Here is a 23,889-nt window from a genome sequence, read left to right on the forward strand (position 1 = left end):
CGCGTTCTTCTGTTTCGGTGGGAATTCAGTTCCAGACAAAGTCCATTTAGACATAATATTCTGCAAATAATGTAGACCGAGAAAGAGTTAACTAATAAGGAAAAATGTGGTATCTAAGCTGGTGCTCCATGGATACATATTGCTAAATAAGTGTTGTAGCTGCAAATTCTCATTTGAAAAAACCAAGCAAGTAAAATTTGACTCGTTTCCTACTAGGTGATCAGCAGTAGGCTTTAACTTAACAGTGATATCAAATGGTTTATTTTAGCTGTCAGTTACAAACAGAGAATTTGTAGTGGAAATAAACAGGCAGCTGACAGTGACATATTTAAGAGAAGTTTGCTTTCATACAACTGGGAAAGCGGAGACCTACCTCCGCTAGGAAGCAACATAAACAAGTCTCATGGAATATTTTATTCAAGACCCTTGTTTTTGTTCTAAGTTTCCTGCAGGGAACAGTGCCTTGTGTTGCCACCAGAGACTGTAGATTATAGACGATGTAGATTCGAAAAAGGAATCAGAATTTGTGCCATGCTGCCTTTCCGTACGTTTGTTTTCTCACAGTAATCCATTGATTCAAAATAAACCTTTAATGACACAGTGCATCAGTAGAGGCCCATGACACAGGAATCTTTCCAGCTTGTTTTCCTTTACAAATAAAGTCAAGGAATATGTGTTTTGAAGCACCATCTTTTTATCTACTACATAACTATGTGATGGTAAAAAAGAGAATTTGCTCAGCTGACATAGGGACAGTTGAATTCTTTCATTCTCTGTCTTTATAGTAGGTCATGTAGCATAGTAGGAGTGAAAGATGAAAGGTGATAAGATTTTTGTATTTGCTTTCAGTGCATGATCCTTCTTTGTAGATATAGGAATCCCTGATGGGTAAAGGGAATTTAATAGGAATATGCGCACGTTTCCTGTGGTTGAATTTCTGTGTGTTTTAGACCATTTTATGCCAGTTTTAGACACACTTATTTGACTTTTTTTATCAGTTTATTCTAGAAAATATAATACTGATAGCAAACTGAAATCTTCACCAGCAGAAGAGGATTATTTACCTTGTAGTGGGAATTAAATCCATCCAATGATACTAAAATGAGGTAAGATATTTTTTTCATTTCTTGTCATTAAGCAGGTGGTCTGACAGGGAATTCACCCAAGGCACATCATGTCTCTGGACAGGGCTAAGTACTTTTGGTCCTGAAGCAGGACCTGGTGCCTATACAAGTACTGAGTTGTGGGAAGGCACTGCACCCACAAGCCCATGGTTCTCTTGTAGTCCATGTTGGGAGCTAGTTACAGCTCCTATCTGCCCTGGACAACCTACTTCCCACCAAGTGCAAAAAAAGGGGAAGGAAAGAGAGGTGCTGACTGTCCAGGTGCACAGCTGGGTCTCACTGTAAGATTAGGATGAGGACAAGGCTAGCCCCAAAGTTTGGAATCTTCCAGGTTTGACATGCAGTGTTATAAGAGGAGTGTATATTTTTATGGTTATTTGGCTATAGAATGTATTTTAATAGTCTGCCTAACTCTGGTCTTTAATTTTAGGGGGGTTGTTAATGCCGAAATGAAGAAAAAAGCCTTTTAAAAACTTAGACAGTGCTTTCCACTAACCTAAGCTCTTGACAGGCACTAAAGACAAAAGCAAGAGAAGAAGAATGTCATTTTCATTTCCTTCTTGGATTTTTTGATATCTACATCTTGTTTGCAAAGCCTATGTCTCTTGCAACGCTTGTACAATTTTCTTGTACAAGAAACTTTGAGGAGGATTGGGTTGAGGAAGGTGGTTATTTCTGTGAAACTACTTCATTGCTGTGGAATCAGCATGGCATTGAGAACTTCAGGCTTATCTCACAATAGAATTATTTTAAAAAAAACAAAACAAACCCAGAATAACCAGTCAGCAGAAAAGGACAGGAAAATAACTCCTGACTTTTAAAATAAGGAGAAATACCTTAATCGAGGTTGGAGGAAATAAATCAATAAAAGTAATTTTGTGTTATGTGTGGAGGATTCTCAGTCTTAGCTTTCAACTTTCTGACAGTTTTACAGTTTGAATTCACTTACGGAATTTTAGATCAAACCTATTTTTTTCCAGTCATCCTCTTCCTTGTGATAGTTTATCAAATCAGATTTTGAAACACATTATCCAAATAACAACAGCCTTGCAGCCCACCAGCACTGGCCACGTCATATGGCATGAGAGAAGATGCTGAGGGATCCAGTATAATGTGATGCTGGATCTGGAGGCATTGGGGATATGGGCTGAACTGCACCTGTGCTTTACAAGTGAATGGTGTACGTGGAGTAGCCAGGGCAACGTGAGTTTGAGCTCTGTATGCTGTTTTCCTAGGCTGATATTTTGGAAATGCAATCAAGTAGAAGTAAAGAAATGACAAGCATTTTCTTTTTTACCAGGCATCTGCCTCCCAAGATTTGGACCCCTGTCACAAGAGATATGCTTCAGCCAGCATATCTACAGGTAAATCAGACTAAAACTTTTCAAAAACACCTGAAGGAAACGGAAAACAAAAAGAGGACATTTGGTAACTTCACAAACTGGCTGGCTTAGTGCAGGTGTCAGTGCATATAAACTTCAAACTTCAGTATTTGCTATATGCCTTGCAATTACACTTGGGGTAGCAGTGCTTGACTCAAAGTCAGCCCATAAGCAGTTATTTCCTACTATGTTACCTCCAGAGTTTTCCAACTCACTGCTTTGCCATAACAGCTGTGATTTGCCATATACTAGTACAACACCCATTGCTGCGTTCCCAGGACATAGATCACTACAACTGGGAAAAAAGTCCCCTCATCCCTGCAACTCCACAGCAGTTTCCCCCTCATTGCAGTGGCCTCTCTGCCTGACTCATTGCCTTAAGATGTTTTTATAAGCCTATCAGAGCAGTGACTTTCATTTAGTGATAATGAATAGATTTTTTTGCATGTGATACCTGGGCTACCTAATTTCAACCTCTTGTGCTGCGTCTTCCTTGTTGAATGTGTCTAGGGGGAAGCAAGCTCTCTACATGGGCAGCCTTTGCCCAGGGCGGACAGAACAAACCCCTGGCCCTACCTGTGTCAACTTTGCAAACCCCGTGGTGGCTCAAGGATGTCCCAGAGAGGAAACACAGGAGCTGCTGAGTGATCTATTCACCTCACTCATTGCCAAAAATGAGTGATGGACAGGAAATCCAGTAACTGGAACATTTTCCACCAAATTCTCTCTGTGTTAAATATTTTTAGGACTCAAATTCCTTTCCTTGAAACCTATAAAAATATTTTTCAGAGCACAGTTTTCAATTCCAGACGTTTTATGAACATATCTGAAGCAGTAGGGCTCTCCAGGCCAAATGGAGAGGCCAGTTTACATTTGTCAGTAGATTCCCCAAAGGGAATTTCGGGGAAAAGACAGAAATAGTTTCTGTTTCTGAGTCTTTAAAGGAAGGAGTATCAGAGATATTGGTATTGCTGTTTAAGAAACCAGGGCATTCATCTCTCTTTCTAGATGCTTACCAAGAAAATAAATGAACCTAATAAACATCATCACTAGCTCTATTAGCACTCTCGAGCACTCTCAAGACCAGCTTAAGGCAAGCGAAAGCACCGAAGCCGCTTTGACCTCCCATAAACTAATGTGGGGAGAAGTGTTAAAACAACAAGCGGCCCCAGGAGAATGTCCCCTCCGCTCCCTGCGATCTGCTCCTCCTTCCCTCCGCCTCTCACCTCCTCCCACGGCCACCAGATGGGGCAGCGAAGCTCCGTTCCCTGCAAAGCCCGGAGCGCTCCGGAGCTCTCCACCTGAGATCGCAGTAGCCCCGGCGGGTCAGCACCGCCCCACGCCGCCCCCTGAGCCTGCTCGAGGGCAGCACAGCTGAGGGAAGTTTTCTTTAAAAACAGAAAGGGAGCACACTGCCACCGTCCTCCTGCAAACAGTGGGAGCTGGAATAGCTGCTGTTTCTCCTTGAGTGGCAATCGGGAGAGAAGAAATCAGTATAAAACTTCTGTGGTAGGGTGACTTGGTGGAGCTGCGTCCTCTCTGGTGTTTGGCATCAAACTGCCCAGCACCAGAGCCCCACACATCATCTGGGGAGTTGTAGGTTTGTTACAACATCTCAAGATCATCCCCATGATTCCTGCATTTTCATAAGGATATAAATAAATAAAATGCAATGTATCCCACTGGTAGAATTGCAGCTGACCTATACTTTAGGGGTCAGAAGACATGATCATTTTTCAAATACCACAGTGTGAAAGTGTTTCATAAATTAATCCTCCCTAACCAGAATCACTGACATGAGGAGGAAAGGGTAAGAAAAGAGGGAGCAGAAGCCCAGTACCATGAAAACCTGCCTTATGAAGTGAGCGAACTGCTGCCCACATCATTTTGCAGTTTGTTTACTTGTGGCTTCATTAAAATTGCATGCAGATCCAACGACTAGATTTTGTTAATGGCCCGCGGAGGGACAATCATTGCTGAAGCCTGAACACTGTGATCCATTTTCCCTAATTATTACTTTGTAACCGTTTCTAATTTGACAGCTCCTGCTGAAAAAGTGTTCTTTATTTTGTTTCATTGTTTCATATAAGGAAACATCAGATAAGCATAACAGCAGAGCATTAATAATGAAACCCACTAATTCGAAACATACATTAATCGCATGTTAAGTGCACATAATGGCCTTCACTGGGGCTCCTGGAAAGATTTTTCATTGCAGATTCCTTTAAAAGGTATAAATCACAGGGCTGTGTTGCACACTTAACAAGGAGCAGGAAGATTATCCAATTCGTTGTGGCCTACATGTCAAGAATGGAGAGTGGCTAAGAGATTCGTTTTCCTCCTTATCTGCATTTTATAACTGTCAAAAATATGGAATAAAGATGGATATATTTGCTCACGATGAAGCAGTTTCTAAATTTGCCAGTGAGATTTGAAGGCTTAGTTGCTTTCTTTAGAAAAGAAACATCTGGGGCAGTCAGGTGTTTCTAAAAATCCAGCGTAACTCATGGCTTTTTGAAGGCTTTAACATAAGGCTGTGTATTTCTAAAGAAGCAGTGTGAGAATGTACAACTACAAGGGTCAGCAAGTCCGGTTTCCTACTAGCTCAGTCAACCGTATCAGTATTTCTTTCATGAACCCATGGAATTCTATCTTAAATGTACTAGGGTTTTTAATTTTGATCTTTTTTTATTCCTGTAACCTAATTTTAGAAGGCTATTCCAAAACTCCATTTTATTGACTTGCCTTGAAATCTATGTCTTAAGGAAGTTTCATTACCTCACTCTTCCCATTAGCCCCTTCTTTATTCATTTTACGATATAACTAGTCCCTATCTGCAGTTTAAAAGCATTTGGCGTTTGTATATTTGTTTTCTTTTCATACCCCTGACTCTGCTACTACAGTAGCAAGCTTTTTTTCATGTTTACCCCACTTTACAAAAATGTGTTTGATTTCAAGCTTCATTTTACTAAGCTAAACAGAGCAGGCTGTTTCAGTCTCATTTGGTAAGACAGGCTTATTCCTTTCCCTTATTTCAGTTTGACTTCATCTTTTTTGAGTGTGAATGATTGGAATTATGCATTCTTCTCCAGATGAAATTTCCACATTTGTAAAATGTATTAGCACACCTTTATCTCCCCTGGAAATGATATGACTGATAAATCCTTGGATTTTTTTTTTTATTATTATTTTGGATTTTTTTTTCTGTTGCAACACATTGTAGACTGTAGCTCTGCTAACAATGCTTTGGTTTGCCCAGACATTTTTATCATTTTTAGCTCTCAGCTGATGATGAGTCAGCTAGGAGCAATCATTTGTGCTATCTTTTTACTAAGGCATGATTTGCACTTTTGCACGTTGTGTTTTTAAATTTAAACTATTTCTATCTTTCCAAGCCTGGTGACCATTCAGTTATTCCCATAAAATATTCTGATCTTCCTCAGGTATCGGCAATTTCTCAAAACTCATGTCACCTGACACTCCTTTGCGTTAGCCAGTTCTTTACTCATTCTGTGATTTAAATAGCTCCTGTTTTCTCCAGTGTGTTCTGCTTTAAATGTCTCACTGAAGTTCATATAGATTAGGTATGTTGTGCCTGCTTACTCAGATTTTTAATTACCTTTTTTCATATGGATATGAAATTGACCTAATTTAGTCTGCTGCCATTGATGCTTTTTCATCTTTCCATTCTTCATTTTTCCTTCACAGTTTGATCTAGAGCCCCGTGTAACATGGGGTTAGACTAATGGGCTTATGGTTGTCTGAAACGTTGGCTATTCTTAAAAATAGCTACCAAATTCGTTATTCTCTGCTTGCACAGCAATATACCTTCCTATTGTTTCAATGCGTATTCAGGGAAAAAATCCATCAGCTCTCTCAGCCAGCAATATATGGGTCTTACTTCACCTGAACTTGTTGTTCTGCCTGTATCTGAGGTTTTTGTATTTCCCTTTTCTCTCTCAAAACATTGTACAGTTGGGTTTGAATTGTAACTAATTGTCACTATCTTAGGATGGACAGGGTCCCCATATGGCCAATACCACCTCGGAGAAATCTGTGCAATGACCACAGAGAAAGTTAAACAGCAACCTAAAATCAGAGCTCATCTTAGAAGATGGATTACTCTATAAGGCGTAGTTTGCAAAAGAGTCTGCTTAGACAAGAGGAGTATTTTTTGCTTTCTACAAAAATTGCCCTTGCTGTTCCATTACACTCAGGTCATACTGAAAGGACATCAGCCCTGGTAGACTGTGTTGCTTTCTCTGTACAATGGGCATGACAAGTGTGACTCTCAGAAAAAGACATAACAGAGTTATTTGCTGTAAGAAGGTAAAATTCCTTGCTCTCTGTTTTCGCTCTGGACACTCTCATTGACAGCATGGTACTAAAATACTATACAGTTGTTTCTTGCAGAGTATGCCAGCTTTGCTCTCACTAGCTATGTCCTGCTGCATTACTGGCATTTATGCTTCTTTTCTTTCTCTGACTGTCTCCATCCTTCCTACTTTCCAGTTTTCTTCCAGTCAATGCCAAATCACTTTTAACTGAATTTCCACATTAGCTTCTGTTAGCAAGCTTCTCCTAGACTCCTAGCCAAGAAGGATAAAAGGCAAGAGATCAAGCCCTGTTCATTCTGGGATAGATATATCATGATGCAACAGCTTGCAGGTAGTGAGTTTGCATGAACAAGCAGCCTCTAGAAGAGGCAGGGTGGTTAGCTGAGAGAAGTCTGCTCTCTCATGACTTTCAGGAGAGAAGAAGGGTATCAGCCCCAAACTTGCTCTGTATCCTTTCTGATGGGGAGGTTCTGGCAAAGCAGGCAAGGAGTTGCCCTTTCTTTGCAAGAACCATTGCTCGAGTCTCACCGGAGGGATGCAACGGAGGTGGAGGAGTTTGTCACAGTCCACTGCCCTTTTTCCTGGTGCCATGTAGTCCCATTATGTCTGATTGTACACATGTAGTCCCATTATGTTTGATTGTCTCCTGCTGGCATTCATTTCAGCCTTCTGCCTGGTTGGCTGAGGTGTGCAACGCCTCAGTCTGTGTTGTGTTCTGCAAGGAGCTTCCTGCTTAGCTGTGGTAAACTGTACTGAACAGTGCTGCCTTGACTGCCTTCACCTTTAACATGACCTTTTTTCAGGTAATACACTCAACACAGATCACTGATAATGGAGCTGAGAAGCGAAATTTAGACTTGATTTTCCATACCCCATTTAGATTTCTATTCTGGTCTTTGCCTCACCACCCCGCTTGGCTATTATTGTAAGTACATTATTACCACAGGGTAGGAATATATTTGTACCTGTAAGGAGCAGTGAAGCAAGCTAAGCCATAAATACTCATCTCATTCTTGACATTTTTTAATAACAATTTCTCCTGTAAATAAAACTTTCAATACTTGCATTTGTTTCTTTTTTTTCTATTTATTTTTAGAACAACTCTTGATCTCTTACATCCTTCTAAGTGGTGACTCACTCTAATTTCCTGATTTACATTGTTCTAACTTACAAACACTGTTTTTGCCCCCCAAATTCACATGAAAGAGCTTCCTACTTGTGCCATTTTGTTATGCACAAGTTGTGTGTCTAGAATATACTTTCGGTTAACTAAGACACTTGAACACCATTCCCCACTATTTTTTGTTTCTGAATTTCTTAGTCCAAAACTCTTAAAGAGCATTCCAGTGAGATTGAGTGCTGAATTTGTAGGCCACCCACCCACTAAAGCAGGTACTTCGGGGTGCAAACAACATCTATGTGTTTGAGTAACCCGCTAATGAAAATGAGTGAGCTCTACGTGCAAATGAATTCAGGCTCTAAGTCTGGCCTTCTTCCTTACTTTTTTCCATTTTATAGCCCAGACAGCTTCTGCCATGCATTTACTGTCTATAAAAGCAAAGCGGAGCCCAGCCCAACAAATTCAGAAGCTGCCTGAAAATCTTTTCACAGCTTTCCATCTTCTGGTTACAAGCTCAATATTAAAATTATCTCTGTTCCAAAAATGTTAGTGGTACACTTCTATCTCTTTTCAAATAGATAATATGCATGTTTTAGCTGTTGTTTATTAAAAATCTTGTCAGACCCAGTTTTCCTCCAGTATGTTTATATTTTCCAATGCCTAATTTTCAATAGTTATCTTGTTAGATTGCCTGCATTATTTCCTCCATTAATTACTGTTGTTCTTAAAAAGAGCTATAACTTTCAATTTGTGTTGATTTCTATAAAAGTCTTCACTTTGGATTAACCTGCAGCTTATTTAAATTGTTATGGCCTTTTGGGCAGTTTTAGTCTGAAAAGAAAATTACAAGGAGCATGATGGTGGGAGGAAAAGAACAGTATTACATGAGCAGCTTGGCATCACTTTAATAAGAACTTCACATTTAGCTTCCAAAAGGAATCAAGCCATGTGCCTGAGAGTATCATCCAAACTCTTCTTGAACTCTCTCGGGCTTGGTGCTGTGGTCACTTCCCTGGGGAGCCCGTTTCAGTGCTCAACCATGTCCTAGGTGAAAAACCTTTTCCTAGTACGTAACCTAAACCTCCCTTGATTTGGTTTCATGCCGTTTCCTAGAGTCCTGTCACTGGTCATGAGGATTAAGAGATTGGTACCTGTCTCTCCTCTTACCCTCACAGGGAAGTTGTAGACTGCAATGAGGTCTCCTCTCAGTCTCCTCCAGGCTGAACAGACCAAGTGACCTCAGCTGCTCCTCATATGGCTTCACCTTTTGGCTCTTCACTAACAGCTTAATAGTCTTTCTTACATTGTGGTGCCCAAAACTGCACACAATATTCAAGGTGCAGCTGCACCAGTGCAGAGCAGAGCAGATCAATTACCTCCCTTGACCAGCTGGCGATGGATGCTGTGCCTGATGCATCCCAGGACATGGCTGGCCTTCCTACCTGCCAAGAGGCATTGATTCATATTCAATTTTTCATCAATCAGGACCCCCAGGTCCCTTTCCATGACACTGCTTTCCAGCCTCTTGTTCCCTAGTCTATACATAAAACCATGGTTGCCCCTTGTTGTCCCAGGTGCAGAATCCAGCACTTTCCCTTGTTTCCCTTCATATGGTTGGTGATTGTCCACCCCTTTGTTGAGGTCTCTCTGCAAAACCTCCCTGTTTTCAATGGAGTCGACAGCTCCTCCCAATTTAGTATTGTCCTCAAACTTACTTAGTATTCTTTGGAGTCCTGCATCCAAGTCGTTAATGAAGATGTTGAAGAGAACTGGGCTGAGAATGGAGCCCTGCAGAACCCCACTAGTGACTGGACACCAGCCNTGTCATCCCATCTACTATAACTCTTCGTGCCTGACCTGTGAACCAGTTGCTCACCCACTGTGTAAGGTGGTTATCCAGCTGTATGCTGGACACTGTGTCCAGCAGGATATTGTGTGAGACAGTATCAAAACCTTTGCTGAAGTCCAAAAAGATTACATAGGTACAAGATATTTGAGACCTTGATGTGTTCAGTGACTCTGTGCATAGAAGATATGTCTTTCTAAGAAGCTACTATTGCAAATATAAATTATGTCGAAAGGAAGTACTTATGAACACTTGCCCTTGCCTGCTGTGGTGTAATTTGGATTCCTTCTTAGAATATCTCCTCTGTGTTGCCAGGAATCCCATAAGCAGTCTTTGAAACAGGGATATTTTATTTGATCTCTTATTCTGCCTCAGTTGAAAAGTTATTTTCTGTTCTTTGATGATTAGTCAGGAAGTTTTTTGTTTTGGTTTTGGTTTTTTAATATAATTGTGAGGGGGGTTTTTTGTTTGTTTTGGATTTTGTACTAAGTAAAGAGATCCCTACAATCGGATCTTCATTTGCCAGAAATCAAATTATCTCTAGTGTCTTCAGGAAAGCTACTTCTTCTTACAAAACAAACGGTACAGATGGTATAATACTTTTTAATATATCATAGTTTTAACTAATGAAGCTAGAAACATGATACTGGAAGAGATGGTAAATGATTCTTCAGTCTGTATTTTGGTGTGACCAAGTATCTGCGTTATTTTTCTGACCTGTACATGTAAAAACTCTTTCTAAAAATCCTTTGGATAAGGAGAATTTGCAATCCACGTAAATTTTATGTCCCATGGCTCACCAGATATCCCTTCATGACTGGAAAGTCTTCTGCTTCTTCTTTGCCTCTTATTAAATTATTTTCTCTATTCTCCAAAGTGCTCAGGGCACAGACAATGACTCAGCACCTTCTTATTAATACATTCTCTTATTTACAGGCAAAAATTGGAGATGTTTAGATATCCCGGTTTGTATAACCCAGCTCTTTCAGTAACATGAGTATGCCATCTAAATGTGGCTAGCAATCCTTATGTGAGTGCTCTATCCTCTTTAGTATACATATAGAAAAGGAAAATGGATCCCAGTGAAGGATTTAATGATATGTATAATCACATTCCTTTTCCCACAGAAATGTGTCTTGTTCAGTGATCTTCTGGGTTGTTTTTTTTTGGTACAGAGTGACTCAGACTGGTATAATGAATGAGACTTGTTGGTAGTGTACCTACTTCATTCATCTGAGGAGCTAGAAAGTTTAGTGAATGGCTGCTGGGAAGAGAAGTGAACCTTATACCTAATGCTATTAAAGAACACCACAGTGACAATTGACTTGTTTCCTGATCTCTTCCATAAAGTCATATTTTTCACAATATTTTGGTCCTTCTTCCTGGATGCCTGAGACCTGTGAAATGGAGGTGTTGAACACCTCCATAGACTGCTGGAAGAAGAGATGGAAACCTTCCACTCAAAGTCCCTCTCTGCCTTGATACGCAGTGTGACTTCAGACATAGCAGGTTTTCTGTCTTTATTTTTATTTTAATTCCCATTTGGAGTCAAAGCAGATTTGTCACTGTAAAATTTCTGGTAGAGTCAAAAGTACACTAAGACCCTCTGTGCAGCTCTGCTAGAAGTCTTCTTTGGGCATAGTGTTTTCTCGAGGTGTCAGATTTTATATCCTCAATATTTGCTGGCTTTTAAGTGTATTTTGCATATATATTTGTACATAAAGCTTGAATTGGATCCTGTCTCTTTACAGTTTAAAATTTTATCAGAAGCGATTTAAGACAAACAAATAACTCTTGAAGATAAGTATCTGATCCCCTATATATAAAATTTCTATCAGTGGGACTTGAGAAATGCCTACTGATTGATTTGAAGGTATTTCAGCTAGAAAATGTTTGTGCTTTTTTGAGCCTTGTATTTAAGGAGTAGACCATAGTGTACTGAGACTGTACAGAAGAGCTTAGCTCTATTCAACAAAATAGCTAAACATCAGCAATCGATTTTTTCACCTGTTCTGAAATAAAATGTCTGCTGATGAAATATGAAATTCTATTAAAAATTTCCATATCATTGAAAAATCAATTTCTTTTGGTATCTGGGACTGAAATGAGAATTTTATTTTATTTTTTTTACCAAAAGTCAGAAAACTTTGAAACCCTGAAAAAAAAAAAATCTCTCACACAAAGTTTTTTAGTGGAAGAATAATTCTAGCCTTCTCTCTTCAAAGCATGTGCAGAGGGAAAAGATAAATTTTAAGGATGTCAGATTTCCTTCCAAATAATTGAAAGCTGCTCAAGTTTAGATTGGGCAGCTTACGCCTTTCTATGTTTTGATAGCTTTTCCGTTTTTTAGAAGCAGTTGGACAAAAATATCACTGCAGTTTCAGATTTCCTTGCTGCCTAATTGTTTCAGTTTCGTGTTTGCTCTAATGGAGCCTCCTGCCTTTTTCATACAACCATGCTCCTTGGAAGAGGAAAGCTTATACATTCCCTTGAAGAAAATAAACCATGCCATCATGCTAGGGAATGTGCTCCCACCCACCGTTTCATCTGGGGGAAAAAAACCAGGAAAGCACAGTATTACCATAAATGGCCCAATATATCTCCCTATGTACCTGTCAAAGAGGCACTAACACCAGGAAAGATTCCCAAGGTAAAAAGAATTACGATTCACGGGATCATCACCAACATTTTGGGCAACGGGTAAATCACTTTAAAAAAATCCATATTCCCAGTCTGTCTGTGCTCTCTAGCCCTGAAGGTCACTCAGGAAAGGGAACAGACTTTGTGCATGCCGCAACTGACTTCTGGTGGCACACAGTCTCACCACCCAGTGTCAGTACCTATCTGAAAATGCACATTGATTGCATTATATTTACTGAGAATGACACTCACTTAGAAGTTAAGATGTTAATTTTAAAATATTGATATTTTTCTCCCTTTTTTAAAGAAAACAAACCCTTTTGTTTGTATTTTATGCTTTGAATATCAAACAATTAAAAAGGTCAAAAGCTATATACATCATCTTTGTGTTTTACTCTACTTCTGCGTAATTTTTCACATGGTGTTGCATTCTGCCATGTCACATTTTCATTGTCAACGAAAATTTCCCTATCTTTTCAGTATAATTCAGAAAGTACTGTCGAAGAGAACTGAAAGGATCACAAAAGAAAATGACTGAATATATGAAAATCTAGAGTCTGTTCCATGAACTAGTGCAAGTACACACAGTCCCTTTCAGAACCAACATGCCTATGAAAAATTATCACACCAAAATACTGATGGATGATAATTCAAATTCAGAACTGTGCACTGCCAGAGTTTTCTTTTTCAGCTCCCTGGGGCTCAGATATCACATGAATGGGTGGGCTAACATTTTTGCAGGTTTGTAAAATACTCAGAAAAATGCCAACCTCCGGATCCCAGCTGGGATTTGAACACAAAAATAGTTGAGCACGGTCATAAGAGCTTGTGCTTTTTGCAAAATTATAATTTTATACCCAACAGAGAGGAAAACACAGTTGAACTTAAATCTGTGTATTTATCTGTGGCTCTTTCTTCATGCAGCAAGCTCTGCTCAGTAAGAGAATAGGAAGACTGTAGGACAGGCAGATCATTAAAAGATAATTTATGTTTTCTTTGAAAATTCCTGAAGTCTCTATTCTCTACATGTATCTCAGCAACCCACCTTGCTAATTTTAAATGGTATTACTTCATTTCCTTGCAAGCTAATAACGAATTTAGACCTTGAATATTGCTGCCAGTTCTCCATCCTCCACTGCGTCCGCTGTTCTGTCTTCTTCCTATTCCTCTTATATTTTTTCCACCTACCCCTTTCCCACCTCCTCATGTCTCAGTTTCACCATCACCAAATATTGCCTGTAGGCAATTGTTCAAGAGTTTAATATTCATACTTCTTTTGATATTGTTAGAGTATAAACAGACTGGTAAGACTTTCTCTAGAACTGGGAATGTTAAGTGCACATTTACCTTAATTTCTAAAAATATATAATTTTAAAAGTATTTATTTTCTAATCTACAGATTTGATGTGTTCTGTATGTGGGCAACGGAATTTCTTCAAAAATCAGAAAGCAGCAATTATTTATTTCCAAGTGTTTCTTTTTCCTTTCTGTACCCTTGCGACTCTGTATTTTTCTTCAAATTGTTCATAGGTCTAAATTCTCTGATCTCAGAAAAGTCCAGAAATTCATGAAGTTTGGGGAAAGCTAGAAGAGTGATTTCCAGAACCACAAAAAAAATTGCAGCACATGCAGGGTGTAACGGTTTTGAGTCTAGGCCTTCCTTCTTGGTTGCCAGGAAGGAAGGAAGGCAGGAAGTATTCCATCCTATTTACATAATCAAACACATAAATAAGATGGAGACAGAAACCTCTTCTTCTCTTCCGGCGAGGTTTGGAGACAGCAGACTCCCATAGCCGGTCTCGCTTATGTGGGGGAGCTGAGGCCTGGTCGGGCCTATGGGGCCTGTTGTTTCTGCCGATCCGGGGTCCGGTAGCGTGGCAGTGGCGTTTGGCGCGACTGTGCTATCTCAAGGAAAGTGTTAAGATTTTCCAGTTCTTTATCGAGTGTGTATACCTGTTTGTTTTGTCCTTTTTCCCTTTCCCTTTTCCTTTGGGGGCGTTGGGGGTTTCTTTTGATGCCCAAAAGAAAATTCAGGGAGAAAAAAACTCGTAGGCAAATTAGTTTTGAAGGTGAGATAAGGAAAGGGTTTTAATCTGTGCCTAGGCATAAGATTACAAAACGCGTGCGAGCGCTCTGTGTCTCAGATGTTACAATTTATAATACTGTCTGTCCAATCCGAGGTTTTCCACCCTGTGGCTTTTGCCCTGATCCACCCCCGGTCTGGCCCTTGGGAATTGGGGCTGGGGGCTTTTCGAGACCCTCTTTTCATCAATCTTCATCTTCTTCAGAGTACAAGGGTGTGATGGTTTCACTCTGGGCCTTCCTGGAGAACAGCTTGTAACCAGGAAGGAACTAGGAAGGTGATCACGGAAGTATTCCATGCTATTCCTTTACGTAACTTGGGGTATAAATAAAGCCAGCAGGAGGGACCTCACTCTCTTCCTTTCCGGCGAGGTTCAAGAACGGTGGGTCCCTGTCTCGGTCTGGCTCATCTGGAGCTGAGGCCTACAGTGACTGCTGTTATCTGCCACGCGTGAGGGGAGAGCGCTGGGCCGTGTCCAGCCATCCTACTTGTTCAAAGGGAAGTGGTGAGATTTTGCTAATTTACCTTCAGTTGGCTGGTTGACTTGCTTGGTCTTTGCCCCTTTTTGTCCTTCTCCCTTCTCCCTCCCCCTCTTCCCTTTTTGGGGAACTGTTTGGGATTTCTGGAGTTGTGGTGTATAGTATTCTCATTGTATATATCTGTCTCATATGTAAAAAATATATATATATATATTTTTGCTATAGCTTTGGCTGCTTAAGTTGGTTTTTCTCTTCCCTCTCTGGGAAGCAGGTCCTTGTTGTCGAGTTTCGGGGACTTCGCGGGAACCCAGCTCGAAACTTGCACAAAGGAGTACATGGTCACCTAGTTTCTGACTGTGTTCTGCGATTTAGGCTAAAATACAAATATTCTCCAAACAGAACAGGCCTATCTTAAAGAGAGACTAAATATTTCCACTGGAATTCAGGGGCTAGAATTGATATGGGGAGCATGGAATGGGGTAATAGGGTTGGGGAATGTGTGTAGTTTCTGTGCTAAGGGTAAAGGAATGAAGTGCTGCTGCTTCTAAATCTACTTCTGCTATATAACTACTTATAAAATCTAGAAAAATTAGAAAAATAAAAAAACTAAAAGGACCTTAAGGCATCACTTTCTTATGCGTATGTTTTTTGTAATTGTATATAAATATAAGTGTAAATATATTTTTATATTGCTTTAGTTCTCTTATTTCGGTTCTATTCGTTTTTTTTTCCTCTTTTCCCTTAGTTTTGGGGGGGGAAAGCTTTTGCTGTGTTACTGGGGACTTGGCAGGGAACCAGCTCCAAACCACCACACAGGGGAAAAAGAAAAAAGGAATATATTTGTTTAAAATTACAATGGACTGCATTCAATTGGTTCTTATCCTGCTTAGAAAAATATATTAATCACTGTCAAAGAGACAAGTGAAGCTTGTAGGAAATGAGCCTTTTTCTTTCCTTTGAGCAGATATATGAAGACAAATACCTTAAGCAAACTTTGAGTAGCTGGAATCTTTTTCCTTCTATGTGGTTTCCTTTGCACACAGAGGATAAAACTCAGGATTAAGACGTTTGCCTCAGAGTTGTTAACAGATATAATCAGTTTTCTGGCAAAATGCACTATTTCATAGGTGTGTTGATGCTTTATCAGCTGCCCTGAATTTCAGCCTTTCTATTGACTTGCTTTATGGGAGGTATTAGCTGAGCTAACCAAATGCTGTGCCCAAAATTATAAAATGAAGCCAACGTTTGTGAAACAGAAGAAAATAGGATAATGTTTTTGCCACCATTGTTTTTCGGTAAACGCAGTGGGTAAGGTTTGTGCCTGGATGGCTGCTCTCCTTTCATTTAAATTAATCTGGCAGAGACACCTACCATGCAGTGTCATCCTTTCATCATACTAGTCCACTATTAGAAACCTAGAAAGGAGCAGTGAGAAACATGGTAGCATTGTTAATCCATCACATAAATCCATGGCACATCAGTGTCTCAAATGATGCATACAGTCCTGCATTCCCACCTCAATAAATGTGTGGTAGAACTGGGAGATGTTTAGAAGAAGGACGACAGGGATGGTAAGAAGTATGGGATGGCATTCACTGGGAGTTAATTAAAAAGGACTTCGCCAGTCAGAAAAAGAGATGAGAAGAAATGTTATGCACATTTATAAAACCTGAATCACAGTGGGTGAGATGAGGAGAAAAACAATTTACTGCCTTCCTCAGTATGAAAATGAGAGAGAATCACATTTAGTTAGCAGGTGATGCATTCAAAACCAACAGATGGATGTGACCTGTATCACAGCTCATAGGTAAGCTTGGTACTCTCTGCTGCATGATATGGTTGACATAATATATGTGCAGCTTCAAAAATAAAATAGAGAAATTAATGGGAAAGAAAAAGTCTTTGGAGGCAATCCTACATAAATAAACACCTATGGCTCAGCCAGAAAACCTCTGAAGAGCTGGAGACACTTCTAGGGAAAAGTTGTTTCATGTTTTCACCCTTTCTCTATACTTACCCCAATACCAACAGTGGCCAGTGGTCTTGTGCAGTATCAGGGGACAATCCTGCTAACCTTCTATGGCTTTTAACATTTTAATATTTTCAGAGATTTTCCCAGTTCTGGTTTTTGAAGGCTGTTATGTTCTTGGTGGTCAGTATTCTTGCTGATAGTTAAAACCAGAGTTTTCACTTAGTTTCTTCTTCTGTTTGGAATTAGCTAACTTTATGGCAGCATTTGATGTTCAGTTGGATGAAGTTATTTGGCTTAATAATTTGTTTACATGAAAGCATACTGAAGACACTAATCCAACATGCCAGTGTGCACCAAACTTGTATAATGAGTGAAATATGTAGAATGTGAAAACATTAAAAGATATAAAAATATTTTTCAAAATAGTGCTATAACAAGAAGTAGGGTTTTTATTGTTTTGGGTTTTTTTCCAAGAAGTATTTTGAGAGAAAAACTATAGAATTTTTTTTTAATTCAGAAGTTTTTATAAGGAAAAGGAGAAAAAAATACCAAAATTATATTCTGGGTAAATTTAAATGGTTTTTTTTGAGAAAAACAATATTTTATTTTATATTTTTTGTCAGTTGCAGAACTGCAAGATCATTTTTTCACACATTTCTCTATAGGATTTTAATCAGAACACACAATTTAAGAGTTAATTTCCATTTTCTATCTTAAATGACTAGTAAAGAGATTTTTATTCCTTTACTGACATTACCCTTTACCGCAGATTACTGTCAACAAACTCCATTGTGTTTTCTCACTGTGTATGTCATTCCTTCAGCAACATTTATTTTAATTCAGAGTGATTTAATAATTCAATGAATATCAACATTACTTCGTATTTTCACTGAAGTATTTAAAGCAATAACTAACCCGCTCTCCTGAGCATACAGGATTTTTTCATATGGGAGCCAGGAGATGATGATAGTTGGATTTGGATACATCTGTATTTCAAATCAAGGACCTACATTTGCTATCACGTTATGTTCGCAGAGTCAGTTGACCTCAGTGACTGTAAATAAGATGATATTAAGAACATGACAATATCAGAGAACATAAGCCTCATGTAACCTTTTTATCTCAGATAGTTTTTCTCAAAATCAAGAAAAAATAGTTTTATGGGCTTTCTTTGCTGTCATTTTATTTGTTTGGCTGTGGGGTTTTTTTTTTAATTGAGTCACAGAAAAAACTTAAATGCTTCTGAAAGGCTCTTTTTTTTTTTTATATGTTAGTTCAGGGTTTTTTTAAAAATTCTAAGTACTCCAAAGGAGTAAAATAAACTTTTAAGATTTTGTGCTCTTGATCCCTTTCAAGAAGAAGAAATATTTGCAAAAATAATAGCAAATGTAAAGACAAACTTATAGTTACCTTAAGTTATGGGTACCTGGAAAGAACAATTTAAAATAAAATTTCATTAAAAGGATACCATCTGTGTACAGTAGGCTGGAAATAGTCTGTAATTGCTGCTAGGGATCATGACTTATGAATAGTGTCCACTGAGAGCTCTGGTTATTTCTGTCTCAATTTCTGTTTTCAGTCCCAAAAGCGCAGACTCAAAACAAATGTGTCAATTAGATGCTTAGGAAAAAAAGTCAGCTTTGTCCTTATGCAAACTTGTGCATTAACTTCATCAGGTGAAAGAAAATACAGACTGCACTGTACCTCTCCTTGAAGTTAAAGAAGCGGAGGAGAGAGATTCATAGCGGTCCTATGGCTATGTAGCTGTGGTCCCTTGCTTAAAAACACTTACTGAACTGGTTCATAAGAAATGTCTTTCAGCTTCCCAGTCTCTTTATGAATATGACATTCAATTTTCTATTTTCTGTATAAAAACCATAGTATGTGTTAGCATGTATAGTATGAAAACCTTAACACGTCACAACTTTTTTCTGGAATCTAATTTTTGCTCTTTCTTTTTTACATGAACTGCAAACTGCCTCTTCTTTTATTGTATTCTTGTTTTAGTCACCCTATTTTTAATAATTGGAACAGGCTCCCCAGGGAAGTGGTCACAGCATCAGAGTTCAAGAAGCCTTTGGAAAATGCTCCCAGGCACATTGTGTAATTCTTGGGGTTCTCCTGTGTAGGGCCAGGAGTTGGACTTGATGAATCTTGTGAATTCCTTCCAACTCAGGATATTCTATGATTCTATAAACTCAATCAAACGTACATACTGTCTATTTGAAATAGGCAACTGGCTTACCTAGGGGTTTCAATTGCTTGATATTCAAGGAATTATGAACAGTGATTAATTTGGTCCAGTATTTAAAAAAAAACAAAACTAAACACAAACAAACCAACAGATTAAAGGACAAAGCATTAGAAGTAATGAGATCATTCTTTTTTTTACCATCCACTCACAATAACAGAGAACACATATACTTTGCAAAATTGGAGAGGAGTTTGGGAAACTTCTATTTGACAGATCACAGATCATTTTTTTATAAAATAAAAAGGAATGAATGAATGAATGAACGAATGGATGAATGAACAAATGAATGAAAAATTCTTCTGTCCATGCATACTTGAATATACATATTTTTGTGTGAGTGCACCTGTGTGCATATAAATATATATGCATATGTAAGAACTACACTGTCATTGTAAGTCGAAGGTGGTCTGAAATTTTAATATAGATGTGAAGGAATCATCTTAATCAAAATGAATCAGAGATAAAGAAATCTGAAAGAAAAGTTTACTTACCCTACCCATCCAGGCACGAAAACATCTGGGATTGCTAGCAAGCCTTGTTGATGATTCCTGCAGCCAGAAAAGGTGCCTGGGTCAGAGCAGAGGGATGCCTGCAGCCCTAGTGAGGCTGAGGGGTGAGGGACAGCGTGGCTGCTGTCCAGTCACACAGATTTCACTGTCCTCATCTATGATTGTGCATCCATAAGAGACTTCTGAAACTTTAATGAGGTATTATTTCTGTAGATCATTATGAATGCTTAGTGCAACTGCTATTGGCTGTCATATGTGATCTTGAGGTCCTGGAGCAGGTCCAGAGGAGGGCGACTAGGCTGGTGAAGGGACTCAGGCACAAGTCCTATGAGGAGAGGCTGAGGGAGCTGGGGCTGTTCAGCCTGGAGAAGAGGAGGCTCAGGGGAGACCTCCTCACTCTCTACAACTACCTGAAAGGAGGTTGTAGCCAGGTGGGAGTTGATCTCTTTTCCCAGGTAACTATCAGCAAGACAAGAGGTCTCAAGTTGTGCCAGGGGAGGTTTAGGTTAGATATTAGAAAAAATTTCTTTATGGAGAGGGTGATCAGACATTGGAATGGGCTGCCCAGGGAAGTGGTGGATTCTCCATCCCTGGAGATGATTAAAAAGAGGCTGGATGTGGCACTTAGTGCCATGGTCTATTAACCACAGTAGTAGTGGATCAAGGGTTGGACTTGATGACCTCTGAGATCCCTTCCAGCCCAGCTGATTCTATGATACTTTGATTCTATGATCTTTAGATATGCAGGCTTAATGACTTCAATATTGTTGACAGTACTGTGTTTTTTGCTGTATTTTGTTGTGTACTTTTTCTTGTGACATCTGCAAAAGAGTCACACCCAGATTCTGACTGGAGTCACAAAAAAAAAGAGTTTGCATCCAAATTGTAAACTCTTCATGAGCAGTGGCAGAACAGGCCTTCAGGTAAATGTTCAGCTACGGAAGAAAGAGTAGGAGATAAGATCAATCAGCCATCAGCAGCAGAGGTCAACACCACTGTTTCTCCAGCACCAGACACAGCCCCTCAAGCTGGTAGCTAGTCATGGAGTAAGGATATGTTTGTGCTCCTCTGCACCAGAGGTTCACACTCAAATGGGGGGGCTCCCTGCTCAGCTGCAGAGCTTGGTGCCATGGTTGCAGTCTTATGCACTGAAAGTTCTCTTATGTCTTGCAGTATGTAGCAGGCTCCTGTAATCAAGGGATATATACCCTTGCAGCCCCATATCCCCTCACAGTCCTCTGCTGATCTAACCTTTGCTGAACAAAATAATGCATTCCACTGGGAAGATAGGATGGATCCTTACCTGAAGTAAAGGAAAACATCCTGGTATTTTGTAACTTGTCAGTAAAATATAGCTGCAGACATAGATATTTGCTTACAACTTTGGAAGGTATTTGAAAAATGTCTTTATTTTCATTAATAGGCATGAGATAAAAAACTTCTTTAGAAGATTAGATACAATTCAAGTATTATTTTTCTTTTCAGTTTTTTTTTTTTCTAGATTATCTTATCTTCCTGGATCTTATGGTCATGTGAGCTATTATTACAATGGGTCATGTCAGCAAAATCCTTTATTTTAGCTTTTAAAAAAAGTCTTGTTACCGTGGCAACTGCCATATCACCTCTTTGAAATAACACGCACAATACAGAATGTGATCTTTGTAGAATGTTCAAGAGAAAGTCTTCGGTGCTAAGCACTCCTTTTTTTTCAAATTTTAATGAGGTTTCAATGGTATTTTTAATTATTTGTCTTTTTGCTTTTCCCATTTAAAATACTTTCTAAAGAAAATGAGTGCACCAAGATCTACATCCATTCCTACTGCCCCCTTCAGGCAGTGACAGAACTAACAGTACGCGTTGTTCTTTATACTGATATTACAAAAGTTGTATTAATTATTTGTTTCAGTCATTGCAATCCACTTACTCCATTTCCCTCAAATTGCTCAGACAATAGAATCATTAAGCTAAGTCAGACAGAGAGTTTTCCCTCATGTCCCATTTATCTAAATTATTTTATTAAAAAAATCATAGATTTCAAGACCGGAAGCAATCATTGTGACCATCAAGTTTGGCATTTTGAATAGCACAAATCACAGAATTTTATCAAGCAGTTGCTTAGCAAGCCACAAATACTTTGCTGAACTTTTAGGAACATATCCTCACTATCCACCCTTGTGCAGTAAATGCAAGCAAACATCCAGATTGGAGTCACCTTTAATTGCTGCAAGGCTGAAGGCAAAACATGTATCCCATAGGTTTCAAGCTTTTCCTTGTCCTGAACGTTCTCAGGCCTAGACTTTGGAGCAGTTTATCGTGTCATGATTACGTGTTTCAACTTCTGAAGAGGCACATAAGCTTTTTGGCTTCTAAATGTCCTGAGGACAGAGGTTGGAAGTGCCTCAACAACAACAACAAGAGCAAAATAAATTTTTATGCAAAAATTTGCATTTTTAAAAATGCATTAAAGAATATGAAATGTCAAGCAAAGCATTTTGCTCAATAAGTTTTGATTGTCCCATTCCTGTTCCTGGAGTTGACAGTGATGCAAACCCTCTCTTCCCCAGCACACACTCATGGTTCTTTGCCCAATTGTGTTTGCTCTTAAACTTCATTGATTTCCTATCAGTCATTAACTGCCAGTTACGTCTTTCAAAATTTCTGCAGACTGTACAAGCCATCTAGAAATTAACCTACTAAGGAGATGCTGGTGATTTCAAACTACTGATATTTATCAAGACAGCAAAGATATATTTCTCCAGTAGTGTATAATACTTTTCTTTCTTAATGGATTCAGAAAGCCAGCAACAGTATTTGCCAAGTCTGCACTTCAATGCAAAATATTGTGGTCAGATTTCAAAGGAGAGATTGTTGGCACAGCAAATATGAGCAAAAATATTTCAGTGAAAACTTCTGTCCTGATTTTTCTTTGAAAAATGAAAATCTGAGAATGTTCTATGATCTTTTTGAATGTTTTTTTCCTATCTGTGAGATATTTTTTCTTTGTTCTCATTTTTACTGAAGAATTTTCAAGACAACAGGATTTAAAGTTAAAAATTTGCATTATTATTATTTGCATGCATCATACAAAAAAGTTGGTCTTGAATCTTTTTCCTCTGACAAGTAGCATAAGTTTACTGAATTCAGTGAAGCTACACAGTTGGAGTTTCAAGTTGAAAGAGGAGAAATCCAGATGTTTCCTGGAAATTTGAGAACACTGAGGGGAGAAGTTATTGTACACTTTAAAACATCGCTTTTGTGGATTTTTGTACTTTTTATTCATTAGAGAAGGGAATTCAAAGAAAAATGTCTGTTCATTGCTTTGACCATGGGTTTTCTAAACCTGGCTAAAGCAATTGAGAATGACCTTAAAGCTAGTAAGAAATGCACATCTTTCAGAATTGTTTTGCTGGGCTGCATCTATAGTCATGGTAATTTTGTGAAAACTTGCACTTTATAAAAAAGTCCAACATGGCACTCAGTTAATTCACGCCTGGACAAAGTGACTTTTCCACTTGTTTCAAGCAATGAAACAGGAGAGGGAAAATGGATTGTGCTGGGACTGTGGGAGGAGCCAAACAATTTGCTAATGAAGGAAATACTGAAACAAGCCAAGTCACATTGTTTCCCCTCTCCAGACTGTTGAAAAAAGAACTCTATGTCTGATATTGCAAACTCTCTCTGAGCTTCCCAGGAGGTAGGACGGGATTTTTACTAATAAGTGAAAATACAGTCTGAGTTTGACTAGGTTTTTAAAGTTTCTTTCTCAAGAGTAGGCACTATTAGACACCTACAATGAACAGATTAAAACATCCTGCTTTAACCAGGGAATGGCAGTTCACATTACACTGAAATTTGCCATCTGTCATACATTTTCCAGTAACCAGTGGAGACTGGGAAGTGCAATGGTGTTTAACCATGCCATGGATATCTGTCCTGGTGGGCAAAATGCTGGGAACTCCCCCATGAAGTTTAGCCAGGCTGGTAGGCTGCATGACAAAGATTTCCTCCAGTAAGCATGAATTGCACAATTTCATTTACATCTCTATATTACACCTTAGTTGCAGGGTGCCATGCCTGGGCATCATAAAGCCCTAATATCACTGTCCAGGATTATGTCCTTAGAAAATCCTTTCTTGGCTGTCT

This window comes from Lepidothrix coronata, unplaced genomic scaffold (assembly GCF_001604755.1).
Source record: "Lepidothrix coronata isolate B3197 unplaced genomic scaffold, Lepidothrix_coronata-1.0 Scaffold6, whole genome shotgun sequence".
In the NCBI taxonomy this organism is placed as follows: Eukaryota; Metazoa; Chordata; class Aves; order Passeriformes; family Pipridae; genus Lepidothrix; species Lepidothrix coronata.